Source organism: Perca flavescens, chromosome 20 (assembly GCF_004354835.1).
Source record: "Perca flavescens isolate YP-PL-M2 chromosome 20, PFLA_1.0, whole genome shotgun sequence".
Classification (NCBI taxonomy): domain Eukaryota; kingdom Metazoa; phylum Chordata; class Actinopteri; order Perciformes; family Percidae; genus Perca; species Perca flavescens.
This window is the reverse complement of record NC_041350.1, coordinates 8,504,981-8,517,480: the sequence shown is the minus strand read 5'-3', so window position 1 is coordinate 8,517,480 and position 12,500 is coordinate 8,504,981. Positions and strand designations below refer to the sequence as shown.

At 37.0% G+C, this 12,500-nt stretch overlaps 1 protein-coding gene and 1 long non-coding RNA gene across 15 annotated transcripts in view; both read left to right on the top strand.

The window, feature by feature from the left end:
- LOC114546579 (CAP-Gly domain-containing linker protein 4) overlaps window positions 1-12,500 on the top strand; it is a 92,453-nt gene that overhangs the window by 26,048 nt on the left and 53,905 nt on the right. The window lies entirely within an intron of this gene.
- Window positions 323-1,191, top strand: LOC114546582 (uncharacterized). Its single transcript, XR_003691068.1, has 3 exons — window positions 323-381; window positions 688-841; window positions 1,027-1,191. It is a non-coding gene; the product is annotated as an uncharacterized LOC114546582 (long non-coding RNA).

The following is a 12,500-nucleotide window of genomic DNA, read 5'->3' as shown; positions in this document are numbered from 1 at the left end:
ACCTGAGAAGCCTGATGGGGTTGTGATCAGTGAGCAAGTCAGATGTACTGAGGAGCTAAACCTAAACCTAGCTAATCCTATTGTAAATAAATGTATAATGCAGTATATATTTTTACAGTGTTCAATGTAATTGAGTATAGTTGATTTTTTTGTTCTTTAAGGTTTCAGGCACAATTGAGCTGTCCTGTGGCTCAGTCTTTTACCAAAGAGGTAATTCTCCTGCCAGACCATAAATCAACAAATGTACCAAGGCGTGCCAGCAAAGCTTGGCTTTTGAAAAGGGACATATTAAATCTGCCCTGGAATTTCGCTGTGACTGGGATTCGGAAGAGTGTTGCAGGCAATAACGGTGGCCTTCCAGCCAATTCTGGAGGGCTGCAGGTAAGCTTTTGATCTGTTTTGTCACATTTGTTATGCATTTTCTTACATTTTTGCAATAATATCATACTGTATTATGAAAGGATATTTTGGGTGTGTTGTAAATTTAAACATTTTTTTTTTTTACATTCCCATCACATTGTGATTGTAAATATGTAGTTACTTTAAAGTTATGTGACTTGCAAAACTTGACAATGTAAATTTCTGTGTTGTTATTTCTGTTAAATTATGTACTGAAACTAAAACCTTTCCGTGTAGTGTTTTACTTTTTAACAAGTTTCATATACAGTGTGCTTTTTATTCCCTTAGGTTGCAAATCTTGATGCCTTGTCACAACAAACTAGTCGAGCCATCCCTAACCTCCAATCAAAAGTTGAGTGGAGGCCTTTTGAAAAAACTCTTCCATCAAAAGTCCATTTACGTCAGGCCTGACAAGGTCATTTTGAGTGAGGAAAACCAATCTGTAAGTAGGCTAGTGCATGAAGATTTAAAAAAATGATGACTAGCAATGGCAATACTGTATATCAGACTGGATGTCTTAAACACTATTAATTGCTCTATGCCCTCATATAATACATTTGCCATGTTGTTTTATTGATAGTGCACTGTATTTGATACATAACGTTTGTTGTCTGCTTCAATTGACAGCCATCTTCTGAGGAAGACAGCCATGCAGAGAGCCTTGATTTTGCTCAAATGTCAGACAGTGACAAATGTGGTAAATTAATTTACAGTATTTACAGTACATGCATCTACAAACAAGTTTATATCATATTGGTCACAACTCGTTGTGCAGGATAATAGGGATATAAACTAAATGTATATTAGAAAGCATTTATTTGGGTTTTCTTAATGATAAAGAAGGCTTACAGGCAGGTATGCCTGTATGCCACAATGCCTAAAAACAACATTGTAAAAAAAAAGAAATTTAGAATGTCCAGGTTAAGTAGCTGCAGGATGGATTAAAAAAGTGGAAACAGGTGGACAGGGAAGGTCAGGGCTCATGATGGAATTAAAAACAGGTGTGTAGTAGGGTGTGGCAGTCTTTTTATGGGAAAAGGAGGAAACAAAGGAAAGTCAAAAGGCATCTGGTGAACAACAAGAGAATGCCAGTGGTTTGAGGTGAGAATCTGGCTGGATGTAGGAAGAGACAGGCAGATTTTGACTGGTTGTTTTTGTGTTTTCACAATTTAGTTATTGTAAGTAATATTTTGTTCCACCACTTTCATGCATTGTACAAGATGGGTTCTGATCCTCTCATATCAGTTTTATGTTACTCAAAAGTTAAATGTTAATAAACTATTTTTCCATGTTCTTGCAGTCATTGGTAGTGTAGGTGACATTTCCAAAGAAGTTGTCTCAGCTATCTCCACTGTTGAGGCCCAGTCCCTCTTCAGAAATAACCCTTCCATCTCCAGTGGTGATCAAGTTATCTGGTGTGTTGCTACCGAAGATATTTGTACCGATGCACCTTCCGTCTCAGCTGACACCGCCACCATGTCCACTAGTCCTCCTGTCATCGCTATTGATGATACCCTCATCCTGTCCAGTGGAACCTCTGCAGTCTCCAGTGGCAACACCTCTGGTGTGTCCCATGGTCCCCAACCATCTGGCAACATTTCATCCAGCACATCCTACAGGTTAATATTTTGACATTTCTGTCTCTTCGTACATCTTTTCTATGGTCTGGGCTTTAGTGGCCTTTATTAACAGTATAATTTGTGTGTAAAAATACATTTACTTTATACTGAATCATGGTGTCCCCTATTTTTATAACTTTAATAACGCACTGTCCATTTGAGAACATTAAAGTTATTAGACCAGTAAGGATGTTCTTAGTATATTGCTAATGCAACTGGCTGTGTTAAAATCATATATTTGTACCTTTAATATCAATTATGAAATATTGCTATTTTGTATTGTAGTACATACCTGGACCTATTTGAGGAAGAATACCTCTCTGATGACCATGATCTCCAGGAAGCCATTTCAAGGTCTTTAGATTCCAGTTCAAGTGAGAGGTCAGTAGAACATATATAAAATGTAATTATTTAAACTTTAATTCAGGATAGCAATATCTATTATGTCTAGACTAGTAGTGAGACCAATTAGCAAGTTGCAACCTAAATGAGTCAGAAATATCAGTATTTATCATTGCACAATATTGACATTTTCATCTTTATTTGATATTCAATCATTTTTTTGTGGTCACTTGTCAAGATTGAAGATTACCCATGCTATAATATGCATTATGTTTTATTGTACCGTATGGGCCTATCTTGCGTAAAGACCGATGCAAGTGTCTTTGCTAGTTTAAGACCGACCGGCGTTGTCAATTTCTTGTCCAGCGCCTACGTCATTTAAAAAGCAAATTCACCTGCGCCCATCTGTGTCCCCATGGGCATGCGGGTCTTACAGGGAGGTGTGTTCAGGTGCATTCTGGGCGTATTGCTATCTTGACGCAGCAAGAAGTGATCGCACCATTGACCAACAAAAACCTGGTCTAAAGTCAATAATGCAGCATATCGTTATTTCGACAGCGCATTAGTAAAATTATATGTATATGTAGATTAAGAATGAAAAGCAAATCCACCATTTAATAGCAATAGGTACAAAAAGCACCTGGCTTTTAAAGGGATTGGGAGACAACATGATATTGCATGTTACGCCCAAAACACACCTATGATTAATTAACCCTTATATTGTGTTATGGTCAAATTTGACCTGTTTTCAATTTCAGATGTGTAAAAAAATACCATTTACTTTTTTTTTTTTTATTATTGGAACAAGGCTTCATGATATTATTGGAACAAGGCTTCATTTTTGTGTTTCTAACACAAAAAATGTTTGAGAATTACAGGAAATTGTAAATGTCTCAAAAAAAAAAAAAATCAACATATGTGGTGTTACGGGTCCCAAGTTAGTATCATCTTTAGGGGGGGTGACATGAGCGATATACAAATCAAAAATGTTCATCAACACCCAAGGCAGAGCACCACCTGAGACATCAGAATGACCCGGGTTGCTGTGTCACATGTCCAAGATATCAAGACAGCATTTGAGCTGCTCATACTGCCATCTGTTGAGAAGATCCAACGACATGGAAAGGTGTTTGTTAGATGGAGATCGACAACACCTGATTTAACTCAGCCCTAAAATACTTATAAAACAATTATCATCCAATATTGTTTTTTTTTTACCTCATAGTTAACTTATGTATTCATTTAAATGTAAACACTCTTTAAAATTTTATTTTTTGGCCTTTGATCTTAAAGTATACAACTTGTTTTTAACTTAAAAAATGTTTAAATTCACTCATTTCCAATAATTAAGACAATGGGTAATTATGTTGTCTGACTATAATAGACTAATATTAGAACACACCTCCAAAATTATTTGCATTTAGGGTTTTCAACTTAATATTATAAACAATAGTGACATCTGTGGTGTTACGGGTCAAAAATGACCCGTATAGATTTAGGGTTAGGAAAAAGGTAAGTCTTTTAACAAGATTACACATCTAATGAAGAGGAGGGTCCAAGTGACCCAGATGCTCAAAAAGAGTTCTTTAAATAAAAAATAACTGACATTTAATGGTCGTCAATCCCTTATCACACCCAACACAGACCACCAACTGAGAACAGCAATCCAACATGGAAGGGTGTTGCTGGATGTGCATCGACAAAACACACCTGGGTGCTTCCATGGGGCTGTTGCTTCTTACTGGGGTGTAAAGATTCTCGAATGAGGCTAAATGTATGGCAAGTGTTCCACCCATTTGTCCCAATATACCTTACTCTTGATACAGAGTATGACAGATAAAAATCCAAAAGTAACATGGTAGCATGCAATATACTCTGGCATGACTCAGCATCCTATAAGCTGTAGCGTCATTTGAGGATCTGTACACCAAGTTGAAAAAAACCCAACATGCAAATCATTTTGGAGGTGTGTTCTAATATTAGTCTATTATAGTCAGATAAAATAAGTACCCATTGTCTTCATTATTGGAAATATAACGAGTGAATTTAAACTTTTTAAGTTAAAAAGCGAGTTGTATACTTTAAGATCCAAGGTCCATGGGGCGAAAAATAACATTTTAAAGTGTTTAAATTTAATGAATACATAATAAGTTAACTATGAGGTGAAAAAAAACAATATTGGATGATGATCATTGTTTTGAGTATTTTAAGCTGAGGTAAATCATGGGTCAAATTTGACCTGCTAAAACAAAAAATGTGTGCAGCTTTCTAACACATTACAAGGGTTAAGACACAAAGTACAACCCTTTTGAACCATGTGCTTGACGCATGGACCCTTTTTCTCTGCCGTCAAACTAGCAAAAGTGGATTTGGACACGCCCTAAATGCACCTGCGCCTAGGCGCTTCACGCCGCTTTATATCATTAAAATAAGGCCCTATGTGTTGATTTTGTGGTTTGTCAATTTCCTATTGGTGGGAGGGTGGTTGCCAGTGTTGGAAATGGTTCTGTTACTCTTTGGTATTTATTTGTTAAGTTATTCTGAATGAGTAAAAAAAAAAAAGTAAAAGCGGTACTGTATGTAAATAGGTTTCAGTAAACTAAATATTAGTTACAATGATGTGGATATTACATGCTAGTTCAGTGGGAGAGGTATAATGACAATAACTACATTGTATTGTTTTATTGTTTCAGTGATTTAAAGGTGACGTTGGAGAGAATAATGGGCGGATTGCTTCTCGAGTAAATAATGACAGCACTATACGCTTCAATATTGTAAGAAGAAATGTGTGGGATGGAGCATCCAGAGCCATGGGCAGATCAATTTTTCACCCGAGAAGAAGGTAGACGTTAAGTTCACTGATGACTATGGGATATCTGAGGGTGCTGTGGACAATGGAGGTCCTACTCGTGAGTTTTTCCGACTCTGTCTACACGAAATCAAGGACAAGATTGGCATCTTCGAGGGTCCACCTAATGCTAAAGTCCTTACATGCAACTCCAAAGGTACTTTTGCTTTAAAAGGCCACTATTGGATTTTTTTGGATCAATAAATACATTATACCTGAAATTATTTTTGAGAAAATGTAAGAAATGTTCATGTTTTATACAGTATCTATATTACTTTATTGAGAAATTAAATTTAGAAGAAAATTAATCTGAGTTCTCTAATCTCACACAGATGGGTGGGGCGATAGGGACAAATATAATTTTTGTTGTGAACAGTTGACATGTTTTTTATTTTCATATGATTACAGCAATGAAAGACAATGGATACTTTAATGCTGGTCAGATCATGGCAATGTCAATCGCCCATGGGGGGCAGAGTCCATGTTTCCTTTCTGAACTCTTGTACGAGTGTCTTATAAAGGGTCCAGACAATGTGAAGATCAAAACTGAACATATTACTGATGAAGAAACAAGGTCACAGGTGCAGTCGGTGAGCATATATTTCATGGATTCTATCATATTTACAAACTATTCATTTAGCGTGCACTCATTAACATGCAATTTAAACAGTATCTTCATATCCTAATAATATTTTATATTTTTAGATCTTACAGGCTGAGACTGAATCACAATTGCAAGAGGCAATTGCACAGGCAGCCAGCTTAATCAGTCTTGCTGGTCACAATGTTCGCATAACACTGGAAAACAAACAAGAGACTGCTTTGGACTTGGCACACTGGTATGTCCTCCAGCGGACCCGTGCACCTTTTGAAAGGTATTTTAATGTGTGGCGACAAGTAGTTAAACTTTTCAGGTGCACATCAGGCTAGGGTCTGTAGCTCACGTGCCTCACGTACATACCCACGGGCGTGGATTTAATGCAGAACAATACATTTGCAGGCCTCAATGCCTGATTATGGTTTTGTGTTAAATCTACATTGAATCCGCCCTCAAATTACGATACACCATGGATGTATTAAGCATGCCCCTTCTAACCATGTCCACAAAAGATGACCAGTGACCAGTCAGTCTGTTTAGGCAGTAACGCTTGTATCGCGTATGGTCACATGACTATCAGAAGTGTACAGGGTTTCACAGCATGCACTTTAAGAAGAGGTTGTAAGCATATTTTGTAACTTAATCACTAGTTATTTTATTACACACATCTTAAATGCCATTGTTTATAAGGGCATACAAAATGTATTATTTTAATAACAATTTGTATTATTTTTATTTCATTTGTCAAATACTAAGTTATTTAAAAATAATACAAAATGTAAGTAAGCCTATTTTATGCATTTTTCTTGATAATGAAAGTCATGATACCATTATACTGCAATCATTAGCACAGTATAGTAAATTGCAATCCCAATTTGACTTTTTCTTCAAATCATGCAGCCCTACCACAGTATATGAAAAAATGAAATGGTGGATGCAGAGTTCAATTTTATAGTGTATTAGTGCAACTGAGCGTATAATTTATTTTTCCTCGAATTCATTAGGGACTTAAATTAAAGATTTAAAATGTAAAAAACTGGTTTGCACCATAGGTGCTAAATCACATGAACTACCCTTTAACATTTGTTTCCTTTTTACTAGGTTCAGAGATGGTTTAACATCTCTAGGTGTCCTAGATGCTCTCCAGAGATACCCTCTACAAACAAAATGCCTTTTTGTGAAGGCTGAAAAGGGTTTAACAGCGACTGATGTGGAGAATCTCTTGAGATCATTTACTCCGAAAGAGGGAGTAATGCATTTCGAGAAGAGTGCGAATCCTGGCTTTCTGGCAAGACTATCTTCAGGATGCTGAAAGTAAGTTCTGCATTTTGGAATGATGGAATGTTTACTATTATTTGTCTTCTGCAGTGGCTTAAATAGTCATGAGCTGGAATGAACCTCTGTCTCCCTTGTTAAGGTAAGGTGAATCAATGGTTGGGGGATGTGTGATGATCACACTCCCTGGCCTCTCATCCTTATACCACTGGTTAGTAGCGGTGTCACGATTCTCCAAATCATCGATTTGATTACATTTTCGATTCTAAGGTCACGGTTCGATTCTCGATTTTTACATTAATATTTTTAAAGCACAGGTTGCTATGCCATTTTTAGACTACACTTTTATGCAATATAATATCTGACCTTTGTTCACAATGTACCACACTAAATTGTCAAATATAAAACATTTATTAACAACATAATGTAACGATAACTTATATCTTCAGTCAATTGGAAACTTGACAATTTGTCAATAAAGTAAAAAAAAAAAAAAATTTTCCAATTGAGGGCAGACCCACAGCGGTATTTGGCGTTTTAAGCCCCCAATGTCGTCTTTCAGGCAGCATTGCCTGGAAGGCAATGGTTATTGGAGTTTCTCAATCTGTGTTCTTCTATTGACTTGTTTTCTTGTGTCCCTGTGAAATGTCATCTTGTGTTGCCAAAGTACTGTCCCAATACACAAGTTTGCATTTCACCAAGAACAGTTAAGATTCCAGGAAAGGTTCTTGATCGCCCATTTTACCAAGGATGCATTGGTTGGTAACTTGTATGAACTTGGCAGCACCTGCATCCCAACATTCATTTCGGCATTCAACGAGGGTCCGGTTTCCGGTACATAGACAGCCCAACAACGGGACAATTTTAAAAATTTTCGCCATCTTATTCATTACTAAATTCACTTCTGAGAACTTTTTAGGGAGAAATGAACTGCTAGCCAGTGTAGTGAAAATCGTTGATGAATTGACAATTTGCCTCAAAGTTTTCGGAGTTGAGAAGCTCCATAAAGTGACGCGATAGCCAGATAGCGCCTGCTGGTGCCGCTAGCTCATCTCTCTGAGACCCCGCTGTAAGCTGGAGGTCTCTCAGACCGGTCTTTTAAATTGAGGCTTTTATTTTGCCGTTCATACTTTTTTTGGTGTTTTTTGTTTTCTGATTTATTAGAAGTTGAGTTTCAGTCTGTATGATAAATGAACAGTTGTACATAAAGTGGTAACATGCTATGACATGTTATGTAGACTAAAGGGGAGACACCAACCTTTATAATTTGAATTGCTAATTTCCATCTGTTGTCCCTGGGCATATACAGTGTACTACAATAATATAGAAATGATAATTCCACATAACACTAATAGGGACACCTAGGACACGCCAGTGCATATGCCTACTTCTTTTTAATTTTAAACTGATACACTAATAATAGTAGGGACCGCGTCTAACTCTGTTGACTAAGTAAAGGGTGTTTGAGCTAAACCATACAATAAAATTGAAGCTCAAGTTTTATTTATCAATATTGCAGTAGTTGTAACATTGTGAGGTTTTCTTGTCCGGAGAGTGTTTAAATACAAAGTGGTTATATTGTTGTGGTTTTTATTTCTAGCTGTTATTATTTTGGAGCCTTGCAGGTAGCCCTCTGTTTTGGGGGGTGTTGAGCAATAACGGGAAGAACGCATCGTCTCAAACTGTTAACAGTGTTTTCTGTGCTTGTGAACTTGCAAGCTCATTCTTCCAAGAACAACCAGCAAGAACGTTCTCCCCAAGAACACATGTCCGTTCTTTGCACGATTGAGATCAAGAAACGTCAAATGGTTATGGTTAGGTGCCTTGAAGACAGCGGTTGCAGCGCTGCTAACCAATGGCTTGGTTAGGGGCTTAAAACGCCATCGAGCCAGCACAGCGGTCTTAGCAGCTGAGCAGACAGAGAGGGCGACTCGGCAGTCAGCTAACTTGTGGCTCTCTCTAACCAATATAAGCTGCTCTGTTTAGGCTGCAGGCTGAAATTCAAACCGTGCGGTTTGTCGGGATTAAGCTATAAACGCAAAGGAATCTCTGCTAGCTGCTAGGCTAATGTGCAATGGTAAAAACACAGAATATGGTAAACACATAGCAGAGCATGCAAACTGTGCCTTTTTTTTTTTTTGTATACAACGTGAACATTGTCAATATAAGTCACTGAAAATCCAAAATACTTCCACACCGGTGACTTCAGTGAAAGAGGAGGGGGTTCAAGTTCTGTCGATGGGTCTACTGCATTTCTTCGCAGCACTTCAACTAGTTTTTTTTTTTTTTCTGCTTGTCAAGCCGACCGGACTTGACGTGGGGCGTGGCCGTATCAGTGATTCCATTGTTTTATTGAAATACGAGATTGTGACTTAATTTGGTCAGAAATTCCGTGACACCCTTACTGGTTAGCTACTGTATCACTGCTGACTAATTCCAACAATGCTCATAAATTAACTATAAAAATAGAAATCATGAAAGTTAATCTATACCCTTATATAAATTAGGTAATAGAAATTTGTGTAGATAGTATTACCAAAGAAAACACTGAATCTAAACTGAATTTAATAACATTTATGTAAATACAAAGTGAGAAATAATTAAATCGTAGATGCAAAAAACAATTCAATTGTGTGTTCAATTGAATTAAGTTAATTACAAATTAACAAAATGCATAATAATAATACATGTTGTATCATGTACAAATTCAGTCAAAATAATGTTCTTGAGTGCCTTGCGGAGCCTTGAAAAGGTAAACCAAAAAGCAAATGCCATTACAGGTCTCCACACACACTTATTGAAGTAGAGTTACATCCAAGTAACTACTATGTGTGATCAGTCTCAATCCTAAACTGATTTAAACAAGCTAAAGTGACTTGGTGAAGCCCCAAACCCAGTCTTGCTGCTCATGACTCTGATTTTGGCTAATTGATCTGCTTCTTTCATTTGATTGTAAAAAAAGCTGCAACAAAAAGTTTGCAGTGTTGAATTGGATCCCTCAAAGTAAGACAATTTATATGTACCATAATCCAAACTAGCAGATGCACATCTACAGTACCAACATATCTTGGTTGTTATAGCTGTTGTGTGCATATAATGTTGCTAGCTCCTATCTCTTTTTGTTGGTAAATGGTGCACTATATTCACTAACCCAGGCAACCCTTCCAAATTCCAGTGTCATTTCAATAGTCACCATTCTTACATCACTTCTGTATTACTCCAGTAGTATAATACTTAATTAAATATCAGACATATATATGATTTAATTGTGCTACTCTCTGTTTATGTTTTACAGTTGAAAAACGATGTCTCTCTAGAAGATATTCTCGTTTTCTTCACTGGATGTGACAGCATTCCAGCACTGGGTTTCTCCAAAGCCCAGCCTTGAATTCATCACCCACTCTCGATTTCCAGTGGCTAATACTTGCGAAAATATTCTTCGCATACCAGTTCATGCAGAATACACAGATTTCAGATCTGACATGAATTTTGCCATACGCAATTCACCGGATTTGGAAGAGCATGAGATGTCAAAAGTATTGGAGGGCTTTGTAAAGCTTGTTATGTTTTTTTTTTTATTTTATTTTTTTTGCTGTAATAATATGAAAAATATACAGTAAAACAAAGTTTTTGAAGATATTTTTCAAGCCGTGGCTTTGTGTTTCAGATTTTATGTGAACTTTTTTGATAAAAGTGGCTTTTTTAATTTAAAAACACAATTTGGTAATAGTTTAGAAAAGTTCATGGTAAGAGTTCAAAAAAGATCATACATGGCTATCTTTGAAATCCGATTTGGAGATGTGTCCAAACAACTGTACATAGTTATGGGTCGAAAAAGAATAAGTTGCTCCAACAACCCATTAGTTCTTTTGGTACAGGAGGGTTGTTGTAAATTGTTTTATAAATGTTGTCCAGCCCCCTTGCTATGGCAGAATATTGACTCAAGGTTGTGGTATGGCCTTCTAACAAATAAATGGCTCTGTTACTACTTTGTGTGTACTGGCTTACTGTCTTTTTATTATCTATTGTGGTGGGATATGTGCATCGAGACTTTAAATGTAATATTTTTCTATTAACAAAACTGTATACAAAATGAACTAATTTAAGTAATAAAAAACACATGGTTCATATTTGTCAATATGGTTATAATTATACATTTTGTAAAATGATACATAATATACACGGCACACATGTATATATGTGGTAATAATTGCTCTGGGTTTTCATTTGTCAAATTATTATTAGTCATTTCTTTGAAGCAGGTCACATGCTGTTAGAAAATGTTCTATCCCATGATTTCCATCATCAATCATTGAATTAATTTGCATTAAATCAACGTCCCAGTGGTGGTAATAAGGGGGTTGCACATGCACATGATTCAGTCTGACATCTTGAGGAAGTTGGAGCATTCCCACTGTCCAGAGTTGCAGTGGGGACCTGCTCTCCATTGTCCTTAAGCTGTGGTTGTTCCACTGCCTTACAAACTCATCCACAGATCTGTTTACTCTCGGAAGGTAAACATGGTAAAGAGCCCTAATGTGAAGTGGGTCAGTGCTGTCTAAAATTCCAACATTTTCCATAAAGAGGAAAAGGTCTTTAAAGTATGCTGACACCACCCTGTTTAGTTCTCCCCACAATCTTTCGATTCTTTGATTATGAACACTACGTCCAACCATGAAACTTGATCTGTTTGCCCCTCGATTTTCAATCATAAACCGTGCTATATCGATATTTTCACTCCCAGCATCACTCCTGACATGATATGGGAGTCCAAATACATCAACAGCACCCTGAAAAAGTTGCAAGGCAGTTGCTGCTCTGTTGTCTGTGCAACATCGTAAAGTAAGTAATGCAGCGGCTATAGCCATCAACTCCTCCATGAAACACAAATCCCCATGGATTCAACTTGTGGTTTGTGTCAATGTGCCTAGAATAAAAAGAAATGTTATTATTTTGAAACACTTGATTGCTTAATTGATATCTATATTTTACATGGCTTATTTATTTGACATTGTTTTGGTCTTCCTAAATCAGTACATCAATCTTTCTGATTTGTTTCATTCACCATCTAGGGAGTATGACTAATGTTAATCAAATTTACAAAACAGTACATACCACACTTGATTTGGGACAGACACATTGTAGACCCTCCTTTGTATTGCCCTTCGTCCTCTTAAGGCTCTTCCCACAGGATCTACCATTCTTAATTGCTCTACTTTTCGCCATCTCTGAACTCTAATCCCTCTCCCTCTCAAACTACCAGTGATGTAGGTCTCTCCTGAGCCAGGGGTTTGACTAAGAACCTGAGTAATAAGGCGGTCAAGATCATCATTTGAAATGTTGGTAAAACTCCCATAGTCCACTAAACCAAGATGTGTCCTGTGGTTGTACAGTGTTCGAATGTTTACAGACAGCATTC